Source organism: Capra hircus, chromosome 16 (genome assembly GCF_001704415.2).
Source record: "Capra hircus breed San Clemente chromosome 16, ASM170441v1, whole genome shotgun sequence".
NCBI lineage: Eukaryota > Metazoa > Chordata > Mammalia > Artiodactyla > Bovidae > Capra > Capra hircus.
Genome location: NC_030823.1, coordinates 27,528,672 through 27,547,577, shown reverse-complemented (window position 1 = coordinate 27,547,577; position 18,906 = coordinate 27,528,672). Strand labels below are relative to the sequence as shown.

The 18,906-nt window shown below is 43.8% G+C and overlaps 1 pseudogene; it reads left to right on the top strand.

Moving 5' to 3' along the window:
* LOC102184271 lies at window positions 1-6,326 on the top strand (annotated as a pseudogene).

Genomic DNA, 18,906 nt, shown 5'->3' with positions numbered 1-18,906 from the left:
ATGTTTGAAGTCATCCCTGAGGACACAGTGACCTATGGTGCAGACTGGCTTTGTCAGGTGCAGATCAAATAGCCACAGCCTCAGACACCGCAGCTGGATTTCCTGATGAACGTCTTGCCAAACTACCATCACCTAAAGAAGGCTATGAAAGGAAGCTCAGCTAAGAAAACATATGACATCAAGATAACACTTGTCTTCTGAAAGAGCCACAGCGTTTATATTCTTTTGTGGCATATTTGTATCGTATGTATTTATATTGTTACATATTTATATACAATAGCATTTACCAAACTAAATAAAAATGTTGATGACAGGACTTTTAGTAAATATAACTTAATCATTTTTTCTACTTGCATTGACTTTCTCAAAATAACTCTTTTAACTGTGCACTAGCTATATATTAAAAGTAATGGGTTTACCTTTTCCTTTTGCAGATTTGTAGCTGTTTAAAATTTCAAAGCTGTTGAATTAATTGCAACTTCATTTTGTTCCCAAGATTTCTTTTTTTTCTTTTAGTAAAATAGAAGTAAACAGGGAAAGATGGATTCAGTAGCATACAAAGTCAAAAGGAATGATATCTAATGAAAAGGACAAGTAAATGACTGTTGAGTGGTATTCTTAGGTTTCTGAGGACAATGAAAGTAGAAGAGATTTCAATATATTTATAAATATGTGAAATTATTTTGGCATATTGCTAGGCACTAATTGTTGACTTTGTTATAATTCTATTTACCTAAGTACATAATGGGCAAAATACTAACAATTTTATTATAATTTCAAGTTTTAAAAAATAATTCAGATGCATAAATTTAATGGGACATACTTTTTAACTTTTGAATCAATAGATGTTGATTAATACTAAGACATTAAAATGCTAAAATATTTTCTCTTAAAACTTAACTTTTAAAAATTGAAGTGTAATTGATTTACAGTGTTGTGTCAGTTTGGGGTATACAGCAAAATGATTCAGTTATAAGTATACATTTTAATTTTCAGATTCTTTTCCATTAGAAGTTATTACAAGATTAATTTTTAACTTTGGATAGTAAAAGACTACTTTTGAATTTGTGAAACTGATGGGTGGGTACAAACTAGCCTTTGTTCCAAAGGTGAATGACTTGATTTGGTAAGACTATTCATGACTCAAGTTAGAAAACTGTACTACTACATATGGGTTTTTCCAGGTGGTTCAGTGGGTAAAGAATCTGCCTGCAATGCTGGAGATACAGGAGATGTGGGTTCGATCTTTGAGTCAGCAAGATCCCCTGGAGGAGGACATGACAACTCAATCCAGTTCTTGCCTGGAGAATCCCAGGGACAGAGAAGCGTGGCTACAGTCGTAGGGTTGCAAAGGTTACAACTAAAGCTACTGAGCACCCACGCGCTACTACACACAGTGGTTTGAAAAAGAACATCACATAAATGTCCTATTTTTGATAGCTGCTTTCTATTCATTTTTCAACACCTGGTGATCAACTTCGGATTTTATTGATCATGAAAATTTCTAGATGAAAAGGCAGAAATTACAAAACTGCCCTTGAAATGCTGTGCTGGTTCTGAATATCATCTCTGAACAACCTCTGATATGCTAATAAATGCCCTGTGCTCTAAACCAAAAAAAAAAAAAAAAAAGTATTATTCTGTTTAGAGATACCCTGTAACAGGCAATGTTAACATACAGCAATAGCAACGTCTTCCTCTCAGAGGCTGCCCGCTGCAGGTGCTTGCGTGAGAGTTAAAGTGTAGGGGCTGTGCTGCCTGGTTCTTTATTTTGCAAATAGCATGTCAGTTTCAGCTCAGATATCATTGCTTCGTAGGCTTCTGTGGGGCATGATGTTTGCTTTCCTTCTTCAAGCTTTTGGGCAAATTGTTGGTCTCCTGCATTCTAGTCCCTCAATTTATCTTCCTCAGAGGCTTCTCTGGGCTCTGGGGACAGGGGTGGTGGTGGTGGGGCTCCTTTTCTTGGAGAAGTCTTCCTTAGGAAAGAGAGGAGAGGCTGCACGGTTCTGTGGTTAGTGCCTCTGGGGGAGCCTAGAAGATGCCCTTGGACAAGGGATTTGGGTGACGTCCAGGGATATCTCTTTCATTCACAGAACCCAGGTCAGCCTCCCATTGCAGATGAGGCTGAAATGCACGCATCCTCCTACAAGGAGCAAGCTGACCTTTTATTCACAATGGGGAGACATGGTCTCAGGTCTTTGCCAAAGAAGAGGTTTTGATAATGAAGACTCACAGTCCTATTTTCTCCAAAGAAATAAGTGAGTCTCTTTGAAGGATTGACTCTAGAGCAAATGAGTATTATTTGGGAACATTAAATGCTCAAAAATTACAATTAGAATTCTCAGAATGATATTTTAATTGAAGTATATAGTTGATTTGCAATATTGTATTAGTTTCAGCTGTAAAGAAAAGTGATTCAGATATATATATTTATTTTTCCCAGTTCTTTTTCATCATAGATTATTATAAAGTATTGAATATATTTCCCTATGCTGTAGATAGGTCCTTGTTTAATTATTTTATATATAGTGGTGCATATCTATTAATTCCATACTCCTAATTTATCCCTCCCCCTGTATGTAGGTTGCTTTTAGTTTTGTTTACAGTTTCCTTTGCTGTTCTAAAATAAACTTTTTATTTAAAATAACAAACAACAACAGAAGGGCTAGGCTATAAAGTCATGAATGTTTCAGAATGTGAAGCCATGGGCACAAACAATAAATATCAGTACACATAAACAGATGAAATGTGCAATGTAGAGGTTCAACCAGGTCTAGATAGAGAAAACAGAGACCTTGGAGAGAGGGTGGACAGGGTTGGGAGGATGAAATTTTATTAAAACAACAATGAATAGGAAGAGAGATGAGAATCAGAACAGATGAGAAGGGCCCACAGATCTTACAGTGAAGAAGGCATTCTTTTATTATTATTATTTTTATTAAAGTATAGTTGTGGTGTGTACCACTATATATAAAATAGTTAGACAAGGACCTATCTATCAGTATATATAAGGGCTTCCCTGGTGGCTCAGATGGTATAGAAGCTGCCTGCAATGTGGGAGACCCGAGTTCAATCCCTGGGTTGGAAAGATTCCCTGGAGGAGGGCATGGCAACCCGCTCCAGTATTCTTGCCTGGAGAATCCCCATGGACTTCATCTCCAGGCCATGGGATGGCAGAGTCGGACACAGCTGAGCGACTACTATATACGCATAACATATATATATATACATATATGTTTCCATTATGGTTTATTACAGGATGTTGAATACAGTTCCCTGTGCTATAAATAGGACCTTGTTTAAATATAATATAGCATAGTGTGCATCTGCCAGTCCCAAACTCCCAATCCAGTCCTCTCCTGCCCCCGGTTCCCCCTGGCAACTACAAGTCTGTTCTCCATCTGTGAGTCTGTTTCTGTTTCGTGGATAAACTCATTTGTGTCATATTTTAGATTCTGCATATAGGTGATAGCGTATGGTATTTGTCTTTTTCTGACTTACTTTGCTTAGTATGAGTGGTCCAGGGTTTATTTTGGACTCAGTGCTATTTATTGGCCCTACAATAAAGAATATTTACATAATAATGGTAACATAATTGTCACTTATTGGTTTTCAGCATTTAAAATAAACTTTTAAACAAAGGACTAAATAGAATATTATGGTTTCCAACCTTGATATTAAAAACACCAGGGTGTAACTGGTACAGGGTTAGGAGACCACAGTGGGTGAGGAGGTGGAAGACACGGCCGCTTCATAGTCTTATTTTATGTGAAGCAATATTAAAACACTGTCTGCAGCTCAAGGAGTAAGAAATAGAGGTTTTTGTACATTGTTGAAATTTGCAAAAGTGTTGAGAAGAACTAAAATTACCAACACATTTATTAAAAATCTGAGAGGAGGATGGAATCCAGAGTGAGGAGGAAAGGAGCTAAATCCTTGTGTTTTGTAGCAAAGAGTCAACAGATACAGCAAAGTTAAGGAGTTGAGCATACTGTTTATGGTTTGGGAGGTAAACTGTCAGAAGTGCTGTTTGAGGACGGGGGAAGAAAGCAGTGGGAGGCTATGACTTTTCATTCTAAATCTTTCTTTGCTATTTGATGTAGCACCACAGATATATCTTTGAACACACACACACACACACACACACACACACACACAAAAGGCTCTTCAGAAAACTCATCAGCTCCCACCAGGAACCCCTCAGAGCTCCAAGAGCAAGCAGCAGGCCAAATGCTCTAAGGACAGCTTAGAGCTGCATAGAAGAGGAAGCAAAAAGTGTTTCCAGGAGGTGTGGGGGCTGCCTGGTGGCTGGAGTATCACATCCCCTAATGAACATGCAGGAAGTGGGTGAAACACGCCAGAGTGGATGGCAAAAGCTCGTTTCCTTTCCATGATAGACGCGGTGCTGAGCTACTGACAAAATGCTGAAGTGTGTGGGAAAAGGATCTGGCCCAACAGGACGGTGCTAATCCTAGGGATTTCCCAAATGACGCTATGCTCGTTGTTATGTATTTTGTTTACTCAGGCCACCTTTCCAATTACCTGTCAGAGGGGCAAATCCTTCCTCCCTGCTTTATCAGGTGTGAGAGGTAAACAACCGGGTAAAGAAGAGGGTAATGAGAGCAACACCATAATAATGATTCTGATACCACATATCAGTTAATGATAACAAATATCAATACCACTGCCCTCCATTAACTTTTCCCCTGGATTGGGTAGAACTCTGGCTCCACAAGAATGAATTTAGTACTGTCAGCCTAGAAAAATATGCCCTGATACAGACCTTCCAGAATTTTCCATCTAGAACAAGTTTATCCTAAAGAAAAAGTCAAGGGAGCTGGCCTGCACCCCTTGGCCTTGCCACTCTTCTCTGCTTCCTCTGCCCATTCAAGCTGGGTAGGGGGCACAAACAGGCCTAACAGCAGTGGCGAGTGAGGTGGCTGAAGCCAGCTTCTGCTCCTCCTCCAACCCCTCTGCGGGAACACTGGTTGTGGCCAGCATATCTGCTGCAAATCCTGAGAATCCAAACTCAACCATCTCCAGAGGCCAGCACCCAATTCTTCATCAGCTATGACCCGTCAAGTCTATGTTTTACCAGAGGGTAATGTATATTGTTAAAGCTGAAACTCCAGTACTTTGGCCACCTCATGTGAAGAGTTAACTCATTGGAAAAGACTCTGATGCTGGGAGGGATTGGGGGCAGGAGGAGAAGGGGACGACAGAGGATGAGATGGCTGGATGGCATCACCAACTCGATGGACGTGAGTTTGAGTAAACTCCGAGAGTTGGTAATGGACAGGGAGGCCTAGTGTGCTGTGATCCATGGGGTCGCAAAGAGTCGGACACGGCTGAGCGACTGAACTGAACTGAACTGAAAGTCATGCCAAATACCCTTGTTTTTGCTGGTGGAATTGATGTTAGGATGGACGAAACCGAAATTAGAGGTTTCTTTACTAGGTATTCGGGTTCCATCCCTGGGTTGGGAAGATCTCCTGGAGAAGGAAATGGCAACCCACTCCAGTATTCTTGCCTGGAGAATCCCATGGACAGAAGAGCCTCGCAGGCTATAGTCCATGAGGTCACAAAGAGTCGGACGTGGCTGAGCGATGAACACTTTTGCTTTACTAGGTATGTTTCAGTAAAAGAAATGAAGATAATCACAGACTGAAGTGGTGTGTCCAAAGGCTATGGATTGTTGCATTTTACAATGATGTGAATGGGCAGAAGATGGTAGAATCACAGATAAATTTCCCTGATAAAAAGCTGAAATTGAGCTCTGCACTCAGGAAACAAAATTTACATGCTTATCATGTATAGCTTCGTCCTTTGGTTTTTAATCTTCCTCCTCTCCCACAGTTTCAGAGTGTCTGGAGTAACTCAAACTCTGAAACTTACAGGCAGCCTCTAACCACGATGAATCCTATAACTCAGTATGTTCAGGCTTATCCTCCATATCCAACTTCACTGGTGCAGAATATCACTGGATATCAGCTGCCTGTTTATAATTATCAGATGCTACCGCTGTGGCCTGCTGAGGAACAAAGGAGTTACGTTATTTCTCTGGCTTATACAGCTATTAACTGCCACTCTGATGAAGTTGATCCAAGAGCTGAAGTTTTGCCAAGTGAATGCTCAGTCCATGAAGCTACGTCATCCTCTGGAAATGGCCCACAAAAGAAATCTGTGAATGTTGCATACAGACAGTGGTATCTTGACTATTTAATCCAGAGAACAGACTGAGAAATTCCCTGGTTAATCAAGGTGACTACTGCAAGGATAAAAGAGTTCATTGCTTTAGAAGTCAGGCAGTGCTTAAGTCTGTTTGATACTCTTTGCTAACTTTCTAGTCTCATAGGAAGTTGCACGTTTTGAATAATAAGAGAATGAAAGTTTTCCCACTATTATAGAAATTTAATTCTGAATTTTGATAAATTGTACTCAGAGTTTCTATGCAAGTCATATTGGATTGCTTAGTTTTATTTTACATTGAAATTGTTTTTATTAGACATTTACTTAGAAAATGATTCTGTGTTGAATATAGTTAAAAGTGAAAAAATAATTGAGACTGAAAGGAATAACTTTTTATTTATCTGTATTTATCTATAACTTTTTATTTATCTATAACTTCTCATTTATCTGTAAGGACTTTTTAATTGACATTTTATGCATTTGAAAGCAAATGCTGATTTTCTCTAAAAAAACTATTGTATTAGAAAACCTATTTTGAAAGGTCAGAATTTTTTTAACATAATCTCAATAGTAAAATATGTATATCAGTTTTCAAAATCAGTTGCCAGACAAAAAATAAAAGACAGTTACAATTGCAAGCCATAATGGGAACATGATTAACCTAACAATATGAAATCATTACATACAGTTTGGGGGAGGTCAAGCAGAGTGATGTGGTAAGTGGAAGTGCATTTATGGATATGTTTCTGAAAGGTCAGAATTTTGATAGTTTAAACACAAGCACTTTACTTCCCCAACAAGTACCTAAGAACAGTACAATATCTATAAAATTATGCTTTTATAATTTGTCTAGAAATTTGCCACAAAAGCAGAGCTTTTAAAATGGCATTTTCAATCAGTGAACCTCAGTATAAAGTTGGCTTTACTGAAGTTTTCCTTATCCAAACCCAGCAAAACAGATTCTAAATAAACAGTCCAGTCAGTGGGTTTTACATTTATTATGTGCGTATATGCTCAGCCCCTCAGGAGACTCATGGCGTGTCTGACTCTTTGCGACCCCATGGACTATTGCTCACCAAGCTCCTCTGTCCATGGAATTTTCCAGGCAAGAATACTGGAGCAGGTTGCCATTTCCTACTCCGGGGGATCTTCCTGACACAGTGATCGAACCCGAGTCTCTTGCATCTCCTGCATTGGCAGGCAGACCCTTTACCACCAGCGCCACCTGGGAAGCCTGCAAAATATTTCATCTTTTATCTAGAATCCACACATTGAGATATCCAACTGGAATGGTAATTAGGATAACTAAAATTCCAGGCCTAATTTTTTTAAAGTATCCAAAACAAACTGACTCATAAGCTTCCCAGTGAGTTACTATTCTCCTTTTTTTCCATTTACTTTTTTTTCCTTGAAATGTTAACCTCAATGGCTGTATTTTAAATTATGCAAAATATTAAAGTATTAAAGAAGATATTGAAGAGGCCAAAACTTTTTTATGTCACTTAAGAGTATCTGAAAGAAATTGCATTTTACAAAAAAATTAAAATGTTAGTTATTTGTTATAGAACAGATAGATTTTTTTTTTTTTTTGCGTATTGTATCTCCTTTTTAAAAGTAAAATATGTCCAGGAGAGTCAAGTAGCTTTTGCGGTTCTAAACCACAAAAGTTGTTTAATAATATCCTCAAAATACACAAGTCAGCATTAACAATTCATTTTAAACTTTAAGTTTAAGATTAATTCTTAAAACAGATTTTCTGTTTTACTAGATTCCTCATTAGACATTGCAAATCGTGACAAACAGCTAGAAATCCAGAGCCCCTTTGCTGTACCCATGGTCTGACTTTTCCAGTCTGTACCACCATGCGTTCAGGGGGTCTGCTCCTAGAACAGGTGATGGAAAGAAGAGAAGTAGAGGTGTAAGCAGTCAGAGGGCTAAGCCTTGGAAAGGTAACAATGGGGTAATAGTCTTTCTAAGGGAAACGCTTGTATCAGCATCATTTGACCTGCCATGGACATGAGTTTAAAGTGACTTCCTGGCTTTTGTTTCATTCACCAGCCTCTTCATTAAAACATGCTGCTGCTGCTGCTAAGTCACTTCAGTCGTTTCCGACTCTGTGTGACCCCCCCCAGGCTCCCCTGTCCCTGGGATTCTCCAGGTAAGAACACTGGAGTGGGTTGCCATTTCCTTCTCCAATACATGAAAGTGAAAAGTGAAAGGGAAGTCGCTCAGTTGTGTCCGACCCTTAGCATGGACTGCAGCCTACCAGGCTCCTCCATCCATGGGATTTTCCAGGCAAGAGTACTGGAGTGGGGGGCCACTGCCTCTACATGGAAACTACGTTTATGCCTATCCTAATGAAGCTTCCAGGGCTTCCCAGGTGGCGCACTGGTAAAGAATCCACCTGCCAAGGCAGGAGACATGGGTTCGATCCCTGGGTTGGGAAGATCCCCTGGAGAAGGAAATGGCAAACTATTCCAGTATTCTTGCCTGAGAAATCTCATGGACAAAGGAGCCTGGCAGGCTATAGTCCACAAGGGTTGCAAAAAGAGTTGGGCAACTTAGTGACCAAACAACAACAACATAGCTTCCATGGGCCACATCATCAGTACCCACTGTCTTACAATTTCTAATAATCTCCACTCTACTCTGGAGGGAGGAGTCTTTAAGCTTAAGGATCCCCAGGAAGGCTTTCTTATGGCTCAGAATTCGAAAGTGCCCTGAGATTTGTTCATTTTATTAATAAAATTGTCTCTTCTTTTCTGTGTGTATGTGCTTCTTACCTGTATTATTCTGTGGTTAAATCTCCAGGTTACTATAAATGATACCAAAATTCTAAATTTTGGTATCAATTTTAATTATCCCAATATGACTTTAAGAAAAGTAAAGGAATAAACTTTTCATTTGTCTGTTATTTTGTTGAACTGACATATTTAAAAGAGTAAGGTAGAAAGAAGAGATAAAACCCTGAACTTTTCAAAATGGAAAATTAATTTTAAACTTAAAAGTGTGTTCCTATTACCTATGCTGATACTGTCTTAGCATGAATGAATAGAAATGAACTATTTTTTCAAAAATGTTTTGACCCACTTTTCATGTCATATTATCTAAAAAAATAAAAAGAAGAAGAAGGTAGAGCTTTGGGTGGGTAGTATGTGACAAGATTCAGATCCTTGAAATTCGAAAGTATAAATATTGTTCAGTTTCCTAATCTGGCCAAGTAGCTTATAAAAGCAAACTTTGGTACACTGAAAAAAAAAAAAGGAAAGAAAGAAAAGGCCTAGGGAATCATGCGAGGTCAGAAAAGCCAGGACCGAACACTGATGACTCCTGGCTGTGTTTCTAAGGGCAGGGAGGCGGTCAAGGACACGCTGCCAGGTTATAACAAGAGAACATATTCCCACATTGATGTTACCACACACCTGGGCTTGTGCAGGTCCAGACAGTCCAGAAGCTCGTACAGGATTCAGCACTGTTTTGAGGGAAGCTGAGCAGAGGTTAGGTGTTAACAAAGGAGATGCTTCTCATTATCTGCCAATCTGCCAAGTTTGTCAACTTTAAGATTTACGTGTTGAGGACTTCCCTTGTGGTTCAGTGGTTAAGACTCCATGCTCCCAATGCAGGGAGCCCGGGACTGAACCCTGGGCAGGGAACTAGAACCTGTATGTCACAAAAAAGATCCTGAGTGCTGCAACTGAGACCCAGCATAGCCAAAAAAAAAGGTTGAATATGTTGGTTATTAGTTTATTGCAAAATTCAGACTTAAATTGAAGAAAGTAGGGAAAACCACTAGACCATTCAGGTATGACCTAAATCAAATCCCTTATGATTATACAGTGGAAGTGAGAAATAGATTCAAGGGATTCGATCTGATAGAGTGCCTGAAGAACTATGGACAGAGGTTCATGACATTGTACAGGAGGCAGTAATCAAGACCATCCCCAAGAAAAAGAAATGCAAAAAGGCAAAATGGTTGTCTGAGGAGGCCTTACAAATAACTGAGAAAAGAAGAGAAGGTAAAAGGCAAAGGAGAAAAGGAGAGATATATCCATCTGAATGCAGAGTTCCAAAGAATAGCAAGGAGATATAAGAAAGCCTTCCTCAGTGATCAACCCAAAGAAACAGAGGAAAACAACAGAATGGGAAAGACCAGAGATCCCTTCAAGAAAATTAGTGATACCAAGGAAACATTTCATGCCAAAATAAGCGCAATAAAGGACAGAAATGTAGGGACCTAACAGAAGCAGAAGATATTAAGAAGAGGTGGCAAGAATACACAGAAGAACTATACAAAAAAGATCCTATACAAAAAAGATCTTCATGTTCCAGATAACCATGATGGTGTGATCACTCACCTAGAGCCAGACATCCTGGAGTCCGACATCAAGTGGGCCTTAGGAAGTAAGAACAAAGCTAGTGGAGGTGATGGAATGCCAGTTGAGCTATTTCAAATCCTAAAAGATGATGCTGTGAAAGTCCTACACTCAATATGCCAGCAAATTTGGAAAACTCAACAGTGGCCCCAGGACTGGAAAAGGTCAGTTTTCATTCCAGTACCAAAGAAAGACCATGCCAAAGAATGTTCAAATTACCACACAATTGCACTCATCTCACACACTACCAAAGAAATGCTCAAAATTCTCCTAGCCAGGTTTCAACAGTATGTGAACGAAGAACTTTCTGATGATCAAGCTGGATTTAGAAAAGGCAGAGAAACCAGAGATCAAATTGCCAACATCTGTTGGATCATAGAAAAAGTAAGAGAGTTCCAGAAAAACATCTGCTTCACTGACTACACCAAAGCCTTTGACTGTGAGGATCACAACAAACTGGGAAATTCTAAAAGAGCACCAGACCACCTTACCTGCCACCTGAGAAATCTGTATGCAGGTCAAGAAGCAACAGTTAGAACTGGACATGGAACAACAGACTGGTTCCAAATTGGGAAAGGAGTACCATCAAGGCTGAATAGTGTCACCCTGCTTATTTAATGTCTATGCAGAGTTCAGTTCAGTTCAGTTCAGTTGCTCAGTTGTGTCCAACTCTTTGCAACCCCATGAATCACAGCACGCCAAGCCTCCCTGTCCATCACCAACTCCCGGAGTTCACTCAGACTCTCGTCCATCAAGTCAGTGATGCCATCCAGCCATCTCATCCTCGGTCGTCACCTTCTCCTCCTGCCCCCAATCCCTCCCAGCATCAGAGTCTTTTCCAATGGGTCAATTCTTCGCATGAGGTGGCCAAAGTACTGGTGTTTCAGCTTTAGCATCAGTCCTTCCAAAGAAATCCCAGGACTGATCTCCTTCAGAATGGACTGGTTGGATCTCCTTGCAGTCCAAGGGACTCTCAAGAGTCTTCTCCAACACCACAGTTCAAAAGTCATAGCCTTGACTAGACGGACCTTAGTCTGCAAAGTAATGTCTCTGCTTTTGAACATGCTATCTAGGTTGGTCATAACTTTTCTTCCAAGGAGTAAGTGTCTTTTAATTTCATGGCTGCAGTCACCATCTGCAGTGATTTTGGAGCCCCCAAAATAAAGTCTGACACTGTTTCCACTGTTTCCCCATCTATTTCCCATGAAGTGATGGGACCGGATGCCATGATCTTAGTTTTCTGAATGTTGAGCTTTAAGCCAACTTTTTCACTCCCCTCTTTTACTTTCATCAAGAGGCTTTTTAGTTCCTCTTCACTTTCTGCCATAAGGGTGGTGTCATCTGCATATCTGAGGTTATTGATATTTCTCCCGGCAATCTTGATTCCAGCTTGTGTTTCTTCCAGTCCAGCGTTTCTCATGATGTACTCTGCATAGAAGTTAAATAAGCAGGGTGACAATATATAGCCTTGACGTACTCCTTTTCCGATTTGGAACCAGTCTGTTGTTCCATGTCCAGTTCTAACTGTATGCAGAGTACATCATGTGAAATGCAGGGCTGAATGAAGCACAAGCTGGAATCGAGATTGCCGGGAGAAATATAAAAAACCTCAGATATGCAGATGACACCACCCTTATGGCAGAAAGTGAAGAAGAACTAAAGAGTCTCTTGATGAAAGTGAAAGAGGAGAGTGAAAAAGCTGGTTTAAAACTCAACATTCACAAAACGAAGATCATGGCATCTGGTCCCATCACTTCATGACAAATAGATGGGGAAACAACGGAAACAGGGACAGATTTTATTTTGGGGTGCTCCAAAATCACTGCAGATGGTGACTGCAGCCATGAAATTAAAAGACGCTTACTCCTTGGAAGAAAAGCTATGACCAACCTGCTGCTAAGTCACTTCAGTAGTGTCCAACTCTGTGTGACCATAGACGGCAGCCCACCAGGCTCCCTCGTCCCTGGGATTCTCCAGGCAAGAACACTGGAGTGGGTTGCCATTTCCTTCTCCAATGCATGAAAGTGAAAGTGAAGTCGCTCAGTCGTATCCGACTCTTAGCGACCCCATGGACTGCAGCCTACCAGGCTCCTCCGTCCATAGGATTTTCCAGGCAAGAGTACTGGAGTGGGGTGCCATTGCCTTCTCCATGACCAACCTAGACAGCATATTAAAAAGCAGAGACATTGCTTTGCCAACAAAAGTCTGTCTAGTCAAAGCTATGGTTTTCCAGTAGTCATGTATGAATGTGAGAGATGGACTAAAAAGAAAGCTGAGTGCCAGAGTTGATGAACTGTGGTGTTGGAGAAGACTCTTGAGAGTCCCTTGGGCTGTAAGGAGATCCAACCAGTCAATCCTGAAGGAAGTCAGTCCTGAATATCCATTGGAAAGACTGATGCTGAAGCTGAAGCTCCAATAATTTGGCCCCCTGATGCAAAGAACTGACTCACTACAAAAGACCCTGATGCTGGGAAAGATTGAGGGCAGGAGGAGAAGGGGAAAACAAGGGATGAGATGGTTGGATGGCATCACCAACTCGATGGATCTGAGTTTGAGCAAGCTCTGGGAGTTGGTGATGGACAGGGAAGCCTGACATGCTGCAGTCCATGGGGTCGCAAAGAGTCGGGCATGACTGAGAGACTGAACTGAACTGAAATCAGTAGTGGCCTTAATCTGGACTAAGGTTTCATGTATCTAGTTTCCATCCATTCACTCTTCTCTTTCCCCTGTCCTCCACCCCCTGTCCCTGTCTCTCTCTTTTAGCAAGTGCAGTTGAAGTACAAATTATCTTCTGGGCACTTGTCAAGTGTGATTACAAGGTGGACCTGGGGGCTGTCCATCCCTTGCTGAGCTGGTGCTCTGTCCGGAGAGCTGTACCCCTGTCTCTTTCCAGAATGCCACAGGGACTGTCATCCCCCTGTTTTCACAAGGGACCAAGTGCATCCAGAGAATATAGTGGTGAGCTGGGCAAGGAGAGATGGGGGTGGTCAGAACATTAGGAAGGGTGTTCATAAAGGAAGTGAAACGTATGCTGAGGCTTGCAGATGAAAACATTTCAAAGATAAAAAACAAATGAAGAATGAGTCACTAGATGACCCTCCAAGCGGTGTTCTCTGAGAGGCCAGAATGCTGAGTGGAGGGTGGCTGTGAGGGGCAGGATGCAGGGCTGGGAACCCTGAACCTCGGAGGAGAGGGACCTCTGTCTGGGCTCCATGTGGCCACAGAGTGACAAGTTAGGAGTCACCTGGGCAGAGAGTCAGGTTCAGAATTAGTACCTTGGGCTACTGTGTCTTGTGTCATGGTTCTTGAATATGAAAATATTCAGAAGCTGTAAAGAAAGACACAAAAAGGGTTTTTTGCCTGAAGGAGAGCAAAATCCTTTCTCTTTGCCTTCTCTTACTCTCAAATTTTCAGGGCAAGCCCAGAAAAGACCTCAGGACTTTCTGGTCACTTTCTTCCCTCTCATCACAGGGAATCAGGAAGCTGAGGAATCATCTGGAACAGGCTGGGTTATAGTTCTCTTTAATGGTAGGATGAGATATCTTCACAAGACTGCCACCCAAACCCGCTAGGCCACAGAGCGCCACTGCAGGCGCCGCGGACCCTGGTCTGGGGAAGGCAGAGCCAGGCTGCCAGGCTGGGTTACCCTAGAGCAGCGGTCCCCAACCTTTTTGGCACCAGGGACCAGTTTCGTGGAAGATGATTTTTCCACAGACTCAGGGGCAGGGGGGTGGCTGTGAGGGGAATGATTTTGGGATGATTCAACTGCATTACATTTATGGTGCATTTCATTTCCATTATTACTACACTGTGATATATCATGAAATGATTATACAAATCACCATAATGTAGAATCAGTGGGAGCCATGAGCTTTTTTTCCCTGCAACTAGATGGTCCCATCTGGGGGCGATGGGAGAGCAGTGGGGAACAGCTGTAAATACAGATGAAGCTTCACTCACTCACCCGCTGCTCACCTCCTCCTGTACAACCTGATTCCCAACAGGCCTCAAACAGGTACCCCATGGACTGGGGGCTGGGGACCCCTAATCTAAAGGCCACCCAAGTGGGAGGAGACTATGGAAGTGTCCCCAGTCCTAATGTCTGTGCATGCCAACAAATCAGACGGGAGCGTGAAGTAATTGCATGCTTGTACAGCATTCACGCAATTGCACTTAGAACATTCACTACAGCATCTCTGGGGGAAAAACAAAAAGTCTTCAGAAACTTTTCAGACCCTTAACAATACTGATTCATAAACGGTATGGACTCCTTCCACCTTGCCTTGGGGGACAGAGGTCTGATTTAGACAGCTTTGAAAGTAGTCTCCCCTCCCACAAGATCAGAAGAGGCTATTTTGCAATTTTTCCACTTTTCAAACCCAACCTGACCCTACAGACGGCTGACCAGACTCTCCCCCCATCCCAGATCCACAGTCAGAGGGACGGCCTGGTTCCCAACTCTGCATGACAAAGGGCAGCTGCTCTTCCTCCAGGCAACTGATGGGTCCCTTGAAAAAAGTCTCCCAATCCACATTCACCACTAGCTAATTGCCCAATTATTTTATTTCCCCAGCAGAACTCTTTAGTCCCCCTGGAATCCACATTCAGCACCAGCAGCCTGTGTCCAGGAAGCCTCAGGAGTCTGGGGGACTTGCCCTCTGTCTGTCTGCCCCCCCTTTCTCCCCTGCCACCCCTGCCCTGCCCCTGAGTTGACTGAGTCCCCAGTTGGCCTGGGGCTGACGGATGCGCCCTGCAGGCTTTAGGAGGTCTGGCAGGACTGTGCACTGGACATAGTTTGAAGGTTTGGAAATCAGGCTGGAAATCAGAAGACCTGACTTCATGCAGGCATTGATCATTAACTATGTGAGCTTGGAGATGCTGTCACCTCTCTGAGCTTCGATTTTCTTAGCTCTAAAAACCACAGGGCAGGAGAATGGACCCGACAGTCCATTTCAGCATTAAGTCCTCTGATTCTACAAAGTCGCTCTGGGCAGGTTGGGGATGGGGGCACCTTGCTGGACAAATCCTCTGAGGGTGACACATGCTTGCGGGCTCTCTCCCCTTGAGGGAGGTCTCCATGATTGGAAAGGATTCTCGATTTTTTGAATTGTGGACCCCTGTCCAGGCACCAGTGGCCCCTAGGAGCTCCCTGAGCAACAGACCCCAGAAGCCCATCCATGCAGGCAGCACTGGTCCTGGTCAGTTCCAATTCCCATCAAAGACTTGGCTCTAGAGTCAGCTCTGAGCTGGGAGGCCAGTTTAGAAGCGCCAGTGAGATACCCGGGAAAGGCTGAGACCCCAGCAGAGGAAGGTCCTTTCACTTTCCTTTTTTTTCTGGAAAATGAAGTTGCAATTAAACTGGTCAGTTACTCAGGTAGAGAAGTGGCTTCTGACCCCCCACCCCCACCCCAGGCGACTCTCAGAGGCCTTCAGCTCTGAAGCATCTCATTGACAGAAGAGAACCTCGTGTGGGCACGTGGTCAGGGAGCTGCAGCCCAGGGCTTGGCCAACCTCTGCCCTGAGACAGCAGGTCATGCTGAAATAACATGGGGGCCCACCAAGGCCTCATTTTGAGCTTCCAGCCCCACGGAGCTCCCGGACATCCAGATGCTGGAGGCCTGGTGAGGGGGCCTCGGCCTGCGAGGGCAGCCTGGGTGTTATATCCTTGGCACCGCCTTGGCCAGTGATAAGCCCCAGTGCTTCCTCTCACCCAGTGGCGAGGGTGGACTACTGCATATTTACGGAATGCCTGCCCAAAACAACTTCCGGGGACTGAGGGCCCCGTGTCCTGAGTCTCCTGTAAATGTGACACTTCTGCACCTTTTGGCCTGACTTAAGGCCCAAATGTTTGCACCAAGTAAGTCCTTTCCCTGCTAATCCCTTGTAAAGAAAGGCAACAGTTCTCCTTTTGAAGAAGGCTACACTTGTCACAGGGAGAGCAGGAGGGCCCCCTCAGGCCGGACCCAGAGGTGGCACCTTATATTTCAGGGGGTGTCAGAACAACATGATGTATGAACTTCGAGATGGGATGTGAATTCTGCCCTGAGGATCACTCAAATTCTGAGGAAACAGAGGTGCAAGAGGAGGAAAGGCGAGCAGAGAATCAGCAGAGGTCACGATTGTGTTGCCCCATGAGAGGCTCCCCACTCTCCCCCATCTGCCTTCTCTCCCCTCTCCAGTTCAGTCTTTGAATTTCTGTATTTCCTCTTATGCTGTCCTGTGTACTTGACAGAATCTCTGTTTCCTCCCTTCAAATAACCCGAGCTCTGGCACTTACTAGCTGTATGACCTTGGACATGTCAGGTGACAGTTTTATGCCTCAGTTTCTTCATCTGTAAAATGGGAACAATAATGGCAAGTTGTGAGGATAGAGTTAATGCATGCAAAGCACTCAGAACAGTGTGCAGCTCATAAGCAGTATTAGCCAATATGATTATTATCAGCATTATTATTATTCCTCCCTTTCTTCAAATTATAAGTCCCCCCCACCTTATGCACATGTGCAAATACATACATATGCTTGAATATATGTACACGCATATGCATATGGTGGCAATTTGTGCTCTCTTCCAGAAGGAATTCCTCCCTTAAGCACCAGAAGTTTTTCTCTTCCTCTGCCTGGAATGTGAGTAGCACAGCAGCAGGGGGATGGGACAAGAGACCCACCAGTAACACAGTTACCCACAGAGGAGGCCAGAGTGCCTGTGCTGGGAAGAAGCTGAGGGGTGCTCCCTGCCCACTGGGCCCCTTGGCCCCAACCAGTCTTCATCCTCTTCCACCGTCATGGCTCATCTGGCATGTGACAGAACACGAGGAGGTGAGGCTATCATGTTTCAAGAAGGGCTTCCTCCTGCACATCCTCAAATGCCTCGTGCCAGGAGGGACCTCGGGGACAGAGGCCTGCATTGACCTCCTCGCCCTCCACCTGCTGAGCGAGCTCAGGCAGGTTCCTTCATGCGCATGTTCTGGCTTGTATCTGGAAGACTGGTGGGTGCTGGCACCTGCCACCTAGGGCTGTTGTGAATACATGTTCAGAGCCTAGAACACTGCCTGGCACAGAGTGACACTCAGGAAATGACTCCTCTCCTTGTCATGTTCATTTTTAGAAAGGCACACCCTGAGACCTTAACAGCAGACCAGTGAGAACAAGAACAAACCCGCTAGGGTACTCACCACACCAGGCTTGCCCTGAATGTTTTAGGTGTGTAATTCATTTAATCTTCATACTAGCCTTGGGCTTCCCTGGAGATTCTGCCTGCAATGCAAGAGACCCAGGTTCGATCCCTGGGTCCGTAAGATCCTGTGGAGAAGGGAATGGCAACCCACTGCACTATTCTTGCTTGGAGAAGTCCATGGACAGAGGAGCCTAGTGGGTTACAGTCCATGAGGTCGTAAAGAGTTGGATGACTGAGTGGCTAACACTTTCACACTAGCCTTAGGAAGTAGACTTGTCATCACCTCCTTCAGAGGAGAAACTGAGGCACTGAGAAGTTAGGGAGCTTGTTAGCAGGTCAAACAGCCAGCAAGCAGTAGGCCCACCATTAAGCCCTGCCAGTCTCAACTGTGTGTTTGAGGTGGCACCGGGGCTTCTCTCCCCACGTGCTCCTGTGACTTTGGACAGGATGCGACTCTGGGTAGCTCTGACCCCTGCTTTCCAGATTCCTCTCCTGTGTTCTAAATCTGGGAGTGACCTGGGCTCAAACTGAGCGCTGACGCCATGTACCCAAGGTAGGGTCAACTGCTCAGAGGGCTCCCCAGAACCATGCTATGCTTGCAGGGTGTGGGGAAACCTCTCTGCAGTCCTGTGGTTGCAGAGACACTTGGAGAAATTCCTTCTCTTGGAACCAGCAGAGCTGAGCTGCCAGCTGTCCTGTCCTCATGGCGTCTAGCTTCCTTCTGCCACAGGGAAGGACAGAGTCCCCTGAGAGACTGCAAAAGGAGCAGGAGGGGGCTTGCAGGCACTGAAGAACGGAGGGTGGTGACTCAAGGGGCTTCTGTGAAAGTGCCTTAACGGGGCCTGGCATAGAAGAGGCAGCAATGCAGAACACTTTCCCTCCTTCCTTCCTGTCAGTGAGCAAACCTAGACCCAGACTGGCCTTCAGGACACTCATTGTCACAGGCTAGGCTCACTTTTTCATAGACTAAGGACTAGGGTAGGATCAGGGAAATTCAACAGGCACTAAAATTATTATTGAGCTGCCAGAGAGCAACTGTCAGAGGCCCCAGGTCTGTGTGGCATCCAGACAGCCCTTTGTGCCCTTCTAGACAGCCCCCTCCTTGGGCTCAGGGACCTGTCTGGATGCTGAGCTCCCAGGAGGTCTGAGGGGTGTGACCTCCCTTCCTC